The sequence below is a fragment of the Cupressus sempervirens genome, chromosome 11, assembly GCF_028749045.1.
Source record: "Cupressus sempervirens isolate cs-2001-9-10 chromosome 11, ASM2874904v1, whole genome shotgun sequence".
NCBI lineage: Eukaryota > Viridiplantae > Streptophyta > Pinopsida > Cupressales > Cupressaceae > Cupressus > Cupressus sempervirens.
In genome coordinates, this window is record NC_143128.1 from 798,876,243 (window position 1) to 798,890,227 (window position 13,985).

Here is a 13,985-nt window from a genome sequence, read left to right on the forward strand (position 1 = left end):
TACATTTTCAAAAAGTTTTGCAATCATGCATACATCTCTAGAAAATAAAAGTTGGCTTCTCTAAGGTATTTAGTAATGGTTTGACTCTGCAACTTTTATGACTCACAGGGGTGACCTCCAATCCCGATGCACTAAGGTTTTGACACAGTCCGAGAACTTAATCTTCAAGATCTGCTAGGGAGATCTAACAACTCACAATGAACCACACCCATGGAGATTTCTTCCACAAGGACATTTATATAGCGGTTGTCACTACCATGGTGAAAATGGCTATTACCGCTTGAGGTTCCGTCAACACAGTTTTCCCTGTAGAGGGATTGTTTGCTATGGTTAACTCTCTCTAAAGGTGACTGACTCACAATAGTATACCACAAGGGGACTTAGCTTCCAGATTCAAGGTTTTGACACCTTTTCACCTTTACCCCAATCAAAACAGATAGATTAATCTGACACGCTAAACTAAGATTATCTCTTAAAGATCTATGATATCATCTTCCTGTGATCTATCAACCTCTCCAGAGAAAGGATGCCTTAATCAACAAGTCAAAGATTCATCTATCTATAAGATGCTCAAAGTATCCTCCCCACCTACAAGGAATCCATCTTAGAGAGGAGTTTCACTAGGAACCCACTCCCTCAAGATGCATGAATAGTGTTCATGGGGGCTTAATTACTATGTGTGTACAGATGTTAATTTCTGAAAGCAAATCTATCCAAAAGCAATCAAAGAGCACAAGGTGGTACACTTAACACTTTAACTAATGTGAGGTGAGTTCAAAGATGTGGAACATTTAACCCCTCACACAAGCTAACACGAGTCCACAACTCAAAAACTAGTGAGTTCTAGAAAGCACAAAAGGGTTGCCTAGTGGAGCCTTTAACACTTCTATCCTATAGACCCCTCCCCTTTAACGTGGTGCTAATCTTGCAACCACAAGGTGGAATGAGGGGCCGGTAGATTAGCGAGTTCAATAACCCAAGATAGCTATCTAAATTTATCACTAGTACCTAAGCCTGCTAAATGAATACTAACAGAGATCACACCCTAGTATCAATTTATGCATGTGTTGTAAAATGAAAATACAGAAGGAAACACACACAAGATCAACATGAAAGATGTTTGTTTTAGATCCAAATGAAGTGTTATCAGTTGAGGAAGGTTACTTGATGATCCTCGCAACGCGCCTAGTAGATTTCACCTATTTTTAGTGACTTTATCATGCCTTTCCCATTCTCTTGTAAATCGTTGTTATGCTATTCCAAAAAATCAGAAAACACAAAAACACTAGAAACCATGAACAGTTAGCAGAAAAACCCAAAAATTCAAAAATCAATGCAAAAAAAATTTGCCTCTGTCAGCAGAGTTTCACACGAAATTCCTGACAATCCGTGCAAAGAAGTTTTATGGCCCACGCGAAATCAAATTTAGCTCACATGAAATTATATTCGGCTCGCACGAAATTACAAGTTTTGCCTGAAGTTTCGCACATCAAAAACTTTCTCGTGCGACATGAAAAGAATCTTCACGCGAAGATTCTAGATCCTCGCGCGAAAATGAACAGTCTTGCGCGAAGATTCTTGAATCTGTACGAAATAGTACGGACAAAGAACAAAAAATAATTTAAAAAATATATAGAGAGAGGCTAGAAAAATGGATTTTCAAGCCCCACGGTGGGCATCAGAAATGTATGCATGAATATGTGGCCTCTGCTAACACACACACTTCAACACGGTCCTTATTTGCGGATTCATCCTGGAATGAACATTGGATTGTTCATCCGAAAATCAGCCTGCAAAGCGACCTGTTGCCTTCTATCTAAAGGGAATTGCTTGTCAGATATCCTCAGATTCGAGGTGTCTAAGCAACCAGACCCTCTAAGAACGAAGGATTTGAAAGAAAATGCGACTAATCTATATGATTATGCAGATTAATCTAGAATGAAAGATGCAATGTAATCTAAGAACAAATAAAGGAAACTAGATTAAGCATATGCATTATTTAAACTAGAATGAGATTAAACTAAGAATGAGAATGTAGGCAAGAAATATGAGCAAATGTGAGTATGAATTCCAGCAGTGATTCGATGCAAATTCTCCAAAACTCATCCTCTAAAATGAAGAGATGAGGGTCTCTTAAATAGACTTTCCTAGAATCCATCAATGGTTGAGATCGATTTGGATCAACAGTTAGGATTAAAGGTGAAGTTCAGTCATAAAGGGAGATTCCCAAATTAAAGGGAGTTAACAGATTTAATTTGAGTAAAATAAGGAGTTAACTATTTTAATTTGAGTAGAAAAAAGAGTTAACTCATTTAACTCATTTTTTATCAATAGTGAACTGGAAATTTCCCTTTTTGAACTGAAGAGAGATTTGTTGAGATATTTAATTTAATAAAATGAGATATGCTCTCATAATTACTTTTTCTATTTAATTAAATAATCTTTAATTAATTAGAGACACTTTTCTTATTTAATTAAATAACTTCATTTAATTAATTAGGAATGGCTTCCCATTTAATTAAATAACTTTGTTTAATTAATTAGAAGTAAGTACTCAATTTAATTAAATAATTTCGTTTAATTAATTAGAAATACCTTTCTCGTTTAATTAAATAATTACATTTAATTAATCAAGATAGGCGTATTTATTAAATTAAATAAATTTAATTCCATAGTACATTAGCCTTAGGATATAATTATAATTTAATTAAAGTATAAATACTTAATAATTAAATTATAATTAAATCAAGTAGGTTTAATGCGACTAATATGAGTGCGTACTATAGGAATTAAATAAGAAATATGATGAATGTAGATTAGGGTTTTTTGCATCTGACAATTAAGTCAAGTAGCGAATAGCAGAACGAGAATTGCCTATTAGAATAGGACTTAGAAATTATCAAAAATAGACCAGAATTGGTATAATGGCAATGAGCCAATTTTGGGGTATTACAACATGCATACATTAGTCCATGATATCTCAAGTGCACAAGTCTAAACATCAAAAAGCTCAAATATCTCATATATGAAATAGATTGAATCATCAACATTAGAATGTCTCAACACAAAAGGGTTCTAATCATAAATGACATACATGATCAGCCAATAAAATGAAGCTCCACAAATCAACCCTATGTCATACCACCTACATCATCCATTTTTTTCTGATTCGAAGATCCCTTGTCATTGGGAGAACTCACCTCATCTTAAAAAATTGACCATTGAACAATGACATCAATTTTTTCATCACAAGTGACCATCCTACATCAATCAAATCTCAACATCTAGCTATTTAGCTAATGGTTCTATCTTGAGCTAGTTATTTGTCCTACTCTATATCCTGAGATGGACATGTTAGTTTTCCCTACCCTATGTCTGGAGGGGGGCACTTTTTCTATGTATCAACATTAATTTATTGATTCTACCCATCACCTTGTGACTCGACCTTCCCTACCAACAGTCCTCATCAACATTTTCAAAAATGAAATTGGAATGTCCCTATTTCGCACATACATTTTTCCAATTTCATTTCTGAGGTGGCAATATATCCATATCAAACTAGGACATCCAAACCGAGGCATCCAAGTTGGGGCATCAAAAATTTTTGAAACATCAAAAACATCCTACCCTAGCCAAAAAAATTCAAACAATCAAGCCTACCAAAACTAGGGTATCCAAACAAAAATTTTGCAACACCAAATCAACATGACAATCAAATTATCAAATCAATGACAATCCAATCACCAAATCAATGGCAATCAATACATCAAGTCAACAACAATCAAATCATCAACAATTAGACATCAACAAACAGACATCCAATCATCAGAATTTGACCTAAAATCAAAAAATCAAGATAGTCTTTGAACTATTATGCTTCACATATTAGCTCAAAGAGGGGCATTTGTAGACACCCAAAAATTGGCAAAGACCTAAATCATGTAATTTTGATCAATCAGTAAAAATTAAATAGAAAATCATCTATCAAATTAATAAGACCTAAATCAATTTCAAAAGAGGAAGCAATTCAAAATCATAAAATGAAATTCAAAAAAAGAGAGGGAAAAGATAAAAATTTTAGAATAAATGGGACTTTTATTAAATCAATAAATCCATTTATTCTCACAAAATGAAAATCCTCCTTTTATATAAAGAATTAAAAGAAATCCAAATTTAGCCATAAATCATGATTTTTTGGGCTCCTTCTTTTGTCTCTCATGAGACACTTTTGTTGAAAATAAAAGTCATATTTAGCCACAAAAAAAGACTTTTTGGGCTCCTCCTCTTGTCTCTCATGAGACATTTTTGTTGAAAATAAAATTTATATTTAGCCACAAATCATGACTTTTGAGATCCTTCTCTTGTCTCTCATGAGACATTTTTGTTGACATGAAAACCACATGGAGCCTCCAATCAAGACTTTTGAGATCCTCTTTTTGTCTCTCATGAGACAATTTCAATTTCACTTCTATCCACCAAGTGAAAGGTAAAATCCAAATTCTTACTTGAACCCCTTCTAAAATCCTATAAATAGAAGGAGATTTCAAGAGCAAAGGGACCCAAGTCTTAGGCATTTGCACTATAGGCACATTTTGATTCATCATTTAGCATTCTTATTGTAGCATTTGCATAACATTTTAGCATTATTTTGTGTTATTTAGCATCATTTATCACTTGTTAGCTTGCATGGATTGATCATAGATCTATATTTTAAGCATTCTCCCATTCTAGAACTATCACTTAGATGTTGATCTTAGAGCTATTTTAGTAGTTGTAGTTAGGGAAACATGAGATGCTCGTAGAGATTACATTCTAATGATGATATCTTGCATTTAGTTTAGTTTTTCGTCATTCCCTTTGCATTCTATACTAAGGTTTCATGAATATGCATTTACACCATGTACAAGAGCCATAGGTGAAATGGAAATGAGAGAAGCCTATGAGAGATTGTGTGAAAATGAAGTGTTAAAGGAAGAATATCAGATTGTTGAGAAGAAGGGTTTGACACATGCCCTAAAATCCTCCATAGTATTCAAGATTGAATGGACCAGGCTAGTGCTTAGCAGAATACATGATGGAAGCTTATGGTTGGAGGATGGCCCAGTGAAAATCACAAAAAGAATTTTACATAGAGTGATAGGGTACCCAACCCTAGATCAGCCAAAGATGCTTAGAAGTGATGCCAAGGAGGCAATTGAAAAGAATATTGGTGCCAAGTGGAACAAGAGAGGAATGAAAATTGACACCATTCAAGACCCTCTTGTGGATTTTGTTGTTAGAGTTATTGCACAAAAATTCTACCAATCCAGTAGACTTAATAGTGTGTCTCGCGTTGTAGTGGATGTAGGCTATAAATTAATGAAAAAGGATCATACTTATGATCTTGTAGAATTGCAACTATAGCAAATTAATGAAAATTTAGTAGCTATAAGGAGAACCAAGGGAGCCCAATGAAAATTTGGTGCTATTTTGATTTGTATATTCTTTTATGTGCAAAATGAGTTTCCGTCTTTTGGAAAAGTTGCATGGAAAATTGATAGGTCAATCATAGCTCAAGTTAATGAATATATAGAGCAGATGGGAGCTAATTTTGAGACCCTTATGACTAGCTATTTTAAAGACTTCAAGAAAATAATGAAGCAAAGGCTAAGAATTCTAGTGTCATTAGTAGATAAACATGTAAATGATGTATGCTTTCTTGTAGATATTGACTATACATACATTTAAGCTACCATACCAAGAGTTTGATGGCTAAGACCTCTTGGCTATAAAATAAATATAGATGAGGCATCAATAGCAATAACTGCACTACTAGTAGAAGAAGTGGACAAAAGTGCACCATATTTTGGAACCTACGATGTGGTTAGATCAAAACTAGATATGGAGTTAAAAACTACCTCCACATTGAAAAATTAAGATAAACTTGTAAAGAAGTTAAAGGCCAAATTTGGTGAGGGCATTGCAGAAGCAGAAGAAGAAGAAGAAGAAGAAGAAGCCTAAGATGATGAAGAAGAACAAGGATAGGGACCACTTTCTTTAACCCAAGCAATGGGAGAGGATGTTGAAGAAGAAGGTGTCAATCAAGAAGCACCAAAGGCTGATCCAAAGAAAAGAAAGGAAAGGAAATATCCAGTTGCACAGCCAAAGGCAAAGAAGAAGGAAATAAAACCAAGCCCAGCCAAGCCAACTACAAGGGTAGATACCAGGGCAACTACCCAAGTGTCAAAAGAATAGGAGAAAAAAAGGCAATAGGGCAAGGAGGGCCTATAGAGAAAAATAAGAGAAGAAGATATGTTGCACCTCTAGAATTAGATGAGGAAAGGATAGATTTCGATGAAGATCAATTTAGATTGGTAAGACATTCTACCAAGTCTAAGTTGGAAAGTGTTTGCAATAACATTAGAGATAATGTAGATCTAACTAGTCTAAAGACCATTGGTTTTAAGAAGTTGTCAAAGGAAGAACAAAACATAGTGTAAGAGTCCATCTACACTATGATGGCTAAGTTCAAGCCCACTCCACGTGAACTTGACAATTCAATGCCTAAAGAGCTAAGCTCATTAGTTGAGAATAAATGGAATTACTACCTTAATATGGAAAAGGAAATAAGGGATTCTACATTGGCTCATGTGATGTCCTGCCTAACTAAAGAATAAATAACAAAGGCTAGCAAGAAACATGGGAGCAAATTTGCACCCAAATTCAGAGCCTTTAGTATATTGAAAAACCAAATTGAGGATGTTGTGTAGAAATCTACTCTTATGTGGAAGGTTATATATGGACTCCAAATAGTTAAGGAAGGGTAGGAAGACCCATTTTAAGGAATAAATGATGAAGAAGAAGAGAAAAATGAGAAGGATGAAGAAGAAGAGAAAGAAAAAGAAGAGGAAACAATGGAGAAGACATACTAAGGTGAAGAAGCAACAACTAAAGAGCAGCAGGAAGAACAGAGTGTTCAAGACACCCAAATTCCACCACCAAGTCTTCCACATATAACACTTGTAGAAATAGTAATTTTCAAAGATGTATGCATGAAAATGCAGCCTATGCTAACACACACACTTCAACACGGTCCTTATTTGCAGATTCATCGCGGAATGAACATTGAATTGTACATCCGAAATTTGCCCTGCAAAGCGACCTGTTGCCTTCTATCTAAAGGGATTTTGCCTGTTAATATCCTTAGAATCAAGGTGTAGGCAACCAGACCCTCTAAGAATGAAGGAATTGACAATGGAATTAAGCTAAGAATGAGTATACAAATTAATCTAAGAAAATGAAAGATGCAATGTAATCTAAGAAAAAATGAAGCAAACTAGATTAAGCATATGCATGATTAAACTAAAATGAGATTAAACTAAAAATGAGAATGTATGCAAGAAATGTAAGTAAATATGAGCATGAATTTCAACAGCAATTCGATAGCAAATCAATTCATCCTCCTCCAAATGAAGAGATGAGGGTCTCTTAAATAGAGTTTCCTGTAATCCATCAACGGTTGAGATCGATTCAGATCAACGGTCAGGATTGAAGATGAGTTTCAGTCATAAAGGGAGATCCCCAAGTTAAAGGGAGTTAACAGACTTAATTTGAGATAAATAAGGAGTTAACTGTTTTAAATTTGAGTAGAAAAAGGAGTTAACTGTGTTAAATCATTTTTGATCAATAGTGAACTGGAAATTCCCCTTTTTTGAACTGAAGAGAGATTTTTGTTGAGATATTTAATTTAATAAAATGAAATATGCTCTCATAATTACTTTTTCTATTTAATTAAATAATCTTTAATTAATTAGAGACACTCTTGTTTAATTAAATAACTTCATTTAATTAATTAGGAATGTCTTCCCATTTAATTAAATAACTTTGTTTAATTATTTAGAAGTAAGTACTACATTTAATTAAATAATTTCTTTTAATTAATTAGAAATACCTTTCTCATTTAATTAAATAATTACATTTAATTAATTAAGATAGGCATATTTATTAAATTAAATAAATTTAATTCCATAATACATTAGCCTTAGGATATAATTTAATTTAATTAAAGTATAAATACTCAATAATTAAATTAAATATTAATCAAGTAGGTTTAATGCAACTAATATGAGTATGTACTATAGGAATTAAATAAGAAATATGATGAATGCAGATTAGGGTTTTTCTGCATTTGACAATTAAGTCAAGTAATGAATAGCAGAATGAGAATTGCCTATTAGAATAGGGCTTTGAAATTATCAAAAATAGACTAGAATTGGTATAATGGCAATGAGTCAATTTTGGGGTATTACATTCCTAACACCTCAGGTCAAAACATCAATCCACTTACTGCAAAGGATCTCAAAAAATCCTTCACCAAACCACATTGCAATCACAACTGTGCACAAATCCTATTTTGGTGAGTGTGGAAGAGTTTCATAAGGTTGTAGTAGAAATCACTAGGGAGAAGGTGAACACATAAGAACCACCTTCACAACTTTGCATAGCTACAATAGATCAACCTAAAGAGCAAGAAGCACAAAATAAAATTGCTAAGGTTCATTCTATAGTAAAAATGACAACTACCAAGGAGTCAACAAAGGAACAAATAGGACAAGTTGTTCCTACAACACAAATCCAAGTTGCACCTCCTCAAATCATTATTATTGATCAAGGCAATAGAGAAGAGGAGAAGGAGGAGGAGAAAAACCCTAAAGAATAGGAGGCAATACAAACATTAGTGAACTTGCCTACCTCAAGGACTCCTACCAAAAAGCCAAGCACTAATGTAGTACCACTACAGATTTCAGCACCAGGCTTGAGCTCCACCAAGGTTGCAAGGGTACTTCACCATGGAGACCCTGCACTTGATGAGGAAATAGTCATACCAAGTTATGACTCTAAAACAATGAATTTAGCATGGATAAATGAAGTGCAAGAGGCACTAGAGAGAAGAAAGAAGCAAGAGATACTCAGAAATGAGTATAGACAGAAGCAAGCATTGGTGAAAATCAAAGATATATTTCTTGATGCATTGAGCTTGCAAGTACCTGATGAAACCAAGCTCATCATGGAGAAATTGTCCAACATAGTGGACTAGGTACAAAATGAAGACCTTGGTACAAAAAGAAACAAATTATTAGAATGGTCTGAAAAGAAGTTTCAAATGAAAGTTAATGAGAAAATATCTAGTGAAATAGCACTTTCACAAGTAGAATTGGCTAAGAAAGTTGAAAAAGTGAGAACAATACTTGGGAATTTATTCTCACTATACTCCAAGTTTGAGTGATTCATCATACTTCACACAAGAATCTAGCCAAAGGATACTGAGCTTGGAATGAAATCTTAAGATTTCTAGCACATAGCTACCCAAAGATCCAACTCAAAATGAGAAGCATTTTGCAACAATGCTTCACACATAGAAAGAATTAGCTATATGGACAACAGAAGAGGCCAATATTGAGGCCAAATAAATTCAGATTCAATCCTATATTACTCCACATCTAGAAGTACTACATAAGGAATAGGCCTATGCAAAAAGCATTTAAAAGAAAGATTCTAATCTTTCTACACTAGAAGGCCTTATACATCTTGTAGCAGAGACAACCATCCAACAAAAATCACTAGAAATAGCATTGAACAATCAGGATGCTTCTCTAAAGATGATCATGGAGGTAAATAAAACATTTTTGGCTAAATAATCTATTCATTTCTAGGACTCTTTGACATAAGTTTCAAAAGGGGGAAGATATACATATGAAAGGGGGAGATATACATTTTTGATATAGGGGGAGATATAAATATTGTGCATATAATAAATAAGAATAAGGGAGATACAAATACTACATTCTTTGAAGGTAATAAAGGATATCCAAAGGGGGAGATATTTAAATTTTGTGTAAATAATAAGGAGATATTCATGTAACACAGTAAGGCAATAAAGCCAAAAGGATGCAAAACTGTAAGAAGATGTGAAAAAGAGGAGCAGATACAGAGTACAAATAAAGAAGAAATAGAGTAAACAAAAACAAAGGCAAAAGAATGACAAGGCAAAGAGTATCAAACACATCAACACAAGGGGAGATACAAACTCTTGAGGTATATAAAATTTTGAACAAGTTTTTGAAGTTTTGTACATATGCTGAATAGAATTTGTAGTATACTCATAGAGATCAAATTCACAAAGTTTAGTTAAGTTTTTTTGCCACTTATGTCAAATGAGGAGATTGTTGGTCTCAAATTGGTTTTTCCAATTGAGTGTCAACACACTTAAACAATTCTCAAGAGGATGCTAAGTATAATACATATGTTGAGCTACAGTGTGTGCCGAGCCAGAGAATTCAATAGGTGCTAAGTGAACTTTAGGTGCCCAGTGAAGTTCAACTGCCAAGTGATAAGTAATACCAAATCAGTATAGGTGTCGAGCAAAGTATAGATGTTGAGTGAGACAAAATTCCTCTATGTGTTGAGCATCAACAATTATTAAGTGTCGAGTAACGCAGAATCAACATATGAGTTTGTACCTTCACAAACTTAGATGTAAACCATTTTTTAAGCCAACATAGGATGAATCTCAAAGGATCTTGAAGATAAGATTGAATCTTTTGCATTACCTATGAAATCAACATGCAACCAATAAGAAAAATGAAGAAGGTATGCAACCAATAAGAAAAGTGAAAGAATTGAGCAGGAAATGAAGAATGAATATGGATCGTAGATTCATACGTAACCCTAAGGCTTCAAAGTCTTTAAAAGGAGAACAAAACCCCATTTTGTATGCATGAGTGAGAATTGTATGTGTGAAATATAGAAAATTTCATAGGGGTGTTTAAAGACTTGAAAAGAAGAACATCATTGTAGAATTTAATTGATCAAGAATAGAGTATCAGAATTTCAAGAAGAGACATATCAAATCAAGCAAGGATTAGAGTAGATAGAGCAGAATGAGGATCTAGAATCAACAATTAAGGATTTCAAATCATCAAGTCAAGACATTGTATTGTGAGAATGGAAATCCTTGTTGTAGATCCTTAAAAGGATTGTAAATCCTTTAGTAGGTTAACATTCCAAGTGAGTATTTTGTAAATCCTTTAACCAGGTCACTTTTAATAGGGTGTAAAGTCTTTAACAGGATAGGCCTTTCATAGTGTAGACCATTGGAAGTGGTCAAACTTTGTAACCTTGAACAGTTACATATTGTTGTAGTGATACTTTGTGGGTGTCATCCCCACCCCAATTTTACCTTCTCATTTTGGAGGGTTTTTGGGTTACCAAATTCTTGTGTTATCTATTTTCATGCATGTCTTTCCTTTCATGTTTATTATATGAATTAGATGCATGTGAATGTTTTTAGTTAAAAGGTTTTGAAAAGGTTAAAGTTAGTTACTTCTGATTCACCCCCCCTCTCAAAAGTAAATCTTCCCACTTGTAAATTCAACATATATATATATATATATCTTCAATTAGGAATAGAATTCACAACTTCTTTTAATAGAGGTTTCAAACCAATGTAATATCTAGAGTTGTATCCTCACACTACTTCATGATATTTATACTAGTCAATAATTTGATATAAATAAGACGATCAAGATTTCATATATTGACTGCAAATATTTTTATAGATAAAACAAGTGAAGACTTTCACAATCTATATATGAATGTCAAAATGGTGGGATTTCTCATTTACACATGAATGTAAATTGATTCCATGATTGGTAGGGTATTATTCCAACAACATGCCTAAGTGTACTCCCATTTGAAAAATAAATGCAAATACACTTGCAATTTTTAATATCACTTCTAAAAAATATACCTTTTTTCCAACATCACAGCTTCTTATTTCCTTTACATGTAATATAGAGTGTAGTTATAGTTTAAAATTTTGTTTGCATACTATACACTTTGTATTTTGGGAATTTTTTATACCCTTTGCATATGCCATTACATGTGATTATTTGTAGATGTAATGAGAAATCATAGCCAAAAACCCTGATTGCATTTTATAAAGACCTACCATCTTCCCAAAATGGAATTTTTAGTACCCATTTCATGTATTGTAACATGTAATCTTAAGTGTAACTACCTCTAAAATCTCCATACCCATCAAAACCATTTTGAGATTTTTCACACCTACTGCATGTTTTGTTACATATAGTCAAATGCACAATTGCATCCAAAAACTCCAACCATACCTAAGTTTACTTTGAAAATGAAAATACAAGTGCAATTGAGGATTTATGACCTAATTGCAAGTTGAACTACACATGCAGTTACATATGCAATCCTAAGTATAGTTGAGTCCAAAAACCCCAATTTAATCTAAAACTTGTATTTTTTTATGTAATAAAAACTTTTGTTCCAGTTGCATAAACTTTTTCATGTTGAACTACACTTGCACCTTCACCTTTAGAGAACTCCAAAATTGCCAAATTGCAACCATGGCCCACAAATTTGTATGGAGAAAATAGTTGTTGGAAGCCATGAAGCTTTGTACATGGAATGTCAGACAAAAGGGCCCATATTAAGAAACACTTACTGTAGATACCTAAATTTGATTACATTGCTTTGGTAATCCTATTTAGTTATCTCTAAAGGCATCATTAATTAAATTCCTATTTAATTAATCCTTTGCCATCCCCTAGCTGATTAATTTAATTAATCATCTATAGTCCTAATTGATAAATCAAATAACCTATTATTTATCAATTAAATCCTATTCTTCTATCTAAATCCAAAATCCCCATTTATTAAATAAACCTATTTGATAAATAAAACCCTCAAATCTAATAACCCTTAACTTATTCCTAAACCCTCTTTTTAGCCTAATCCACCCCATCCACCCATACTAACTAAGCTTAGTCACTAACTCACCCACCCTCATGAATGCCATCCACTTGCAAATCTCTAACATCCCTAATCTAATCCTAAACCCAAGCCTAATCCACCCCCTAATGTTGTCACATTCCCTAAGCAAGCTTAAGACTTTCTTAAGCCAAGGAAAGTCAACAATCTCAACTCCCTCCAAAATATCCCAACCACCCAACAATGAATACTCTTACAAAAGCCATAAATACTCTTACAAGCTCTTACAAGCCATAATGAAGGGTCTTTATGAAGATATTATCCTTTGAGCCTCCTTTGTTGACTCATCCTTCCCCTTTCCTCCATCCACTCACCTTGTGACATGTGTCACTCCCTGATTGGTGCTAAACAAGCACAATCCATGTGCTCCCTTTTGAGTGCATCCTAGCCCTCCTTAAGCTTTCATCTTTCCTTCCATCTTAACCCTCCATCCCTCAAGCCCTTAGCCTATAAATTGAATCCCCTCCCAAGCCATTTCAACAACAATCCATCAAGTAAAGTTATAATGCCATTTTGAAGCCAAATCCATACTTTTGCATGCATCCACACCAAAAATCCCAAAAATCTCCATTGAAGCTAGTTTGAAGCTTGAGCATACATCCCAAATCCTATCAAATAGACTCATCCCTAAATCAAGTGACTATCCTCATTCGGAGAGCCATTCCATGGATCATATTCTCATTTGAGGGTTTCACTTTGTCTCTCATATATGTTATGTCTTTTATGCTAGTTAATGCTTTGTTTTCTTAATAGATTAGTATTACTTGCTAGCATATTTCTCATATACACTTACATTTTTGGGGGTTTGGGCATTGTAATGTTACAAGAAACTAGATTTTCCTAGTCAATGTTTGAGTCCACATTATTTAAATTAAAAAAATGGCATTAGCTTCAAACTAATGTTGATAGTGAATTGACAGGATTCACAGTTCTATGGAATTCTAGATTGATCAATATTCAACTATTTTAAGTCTAAACCCAATTGGAAAGCTCTATTTGTCACCATTTTTTACCTTCAATTTTTGTTAACAAATTTTTATGGACCAACTACTATTATGGACAAAAAATGACAATTACACATATGTCCCTTCTTTATTTTGTCTATAGACAATAGGGCTGCTAGATACATCATCCCAGCAGATGGACGG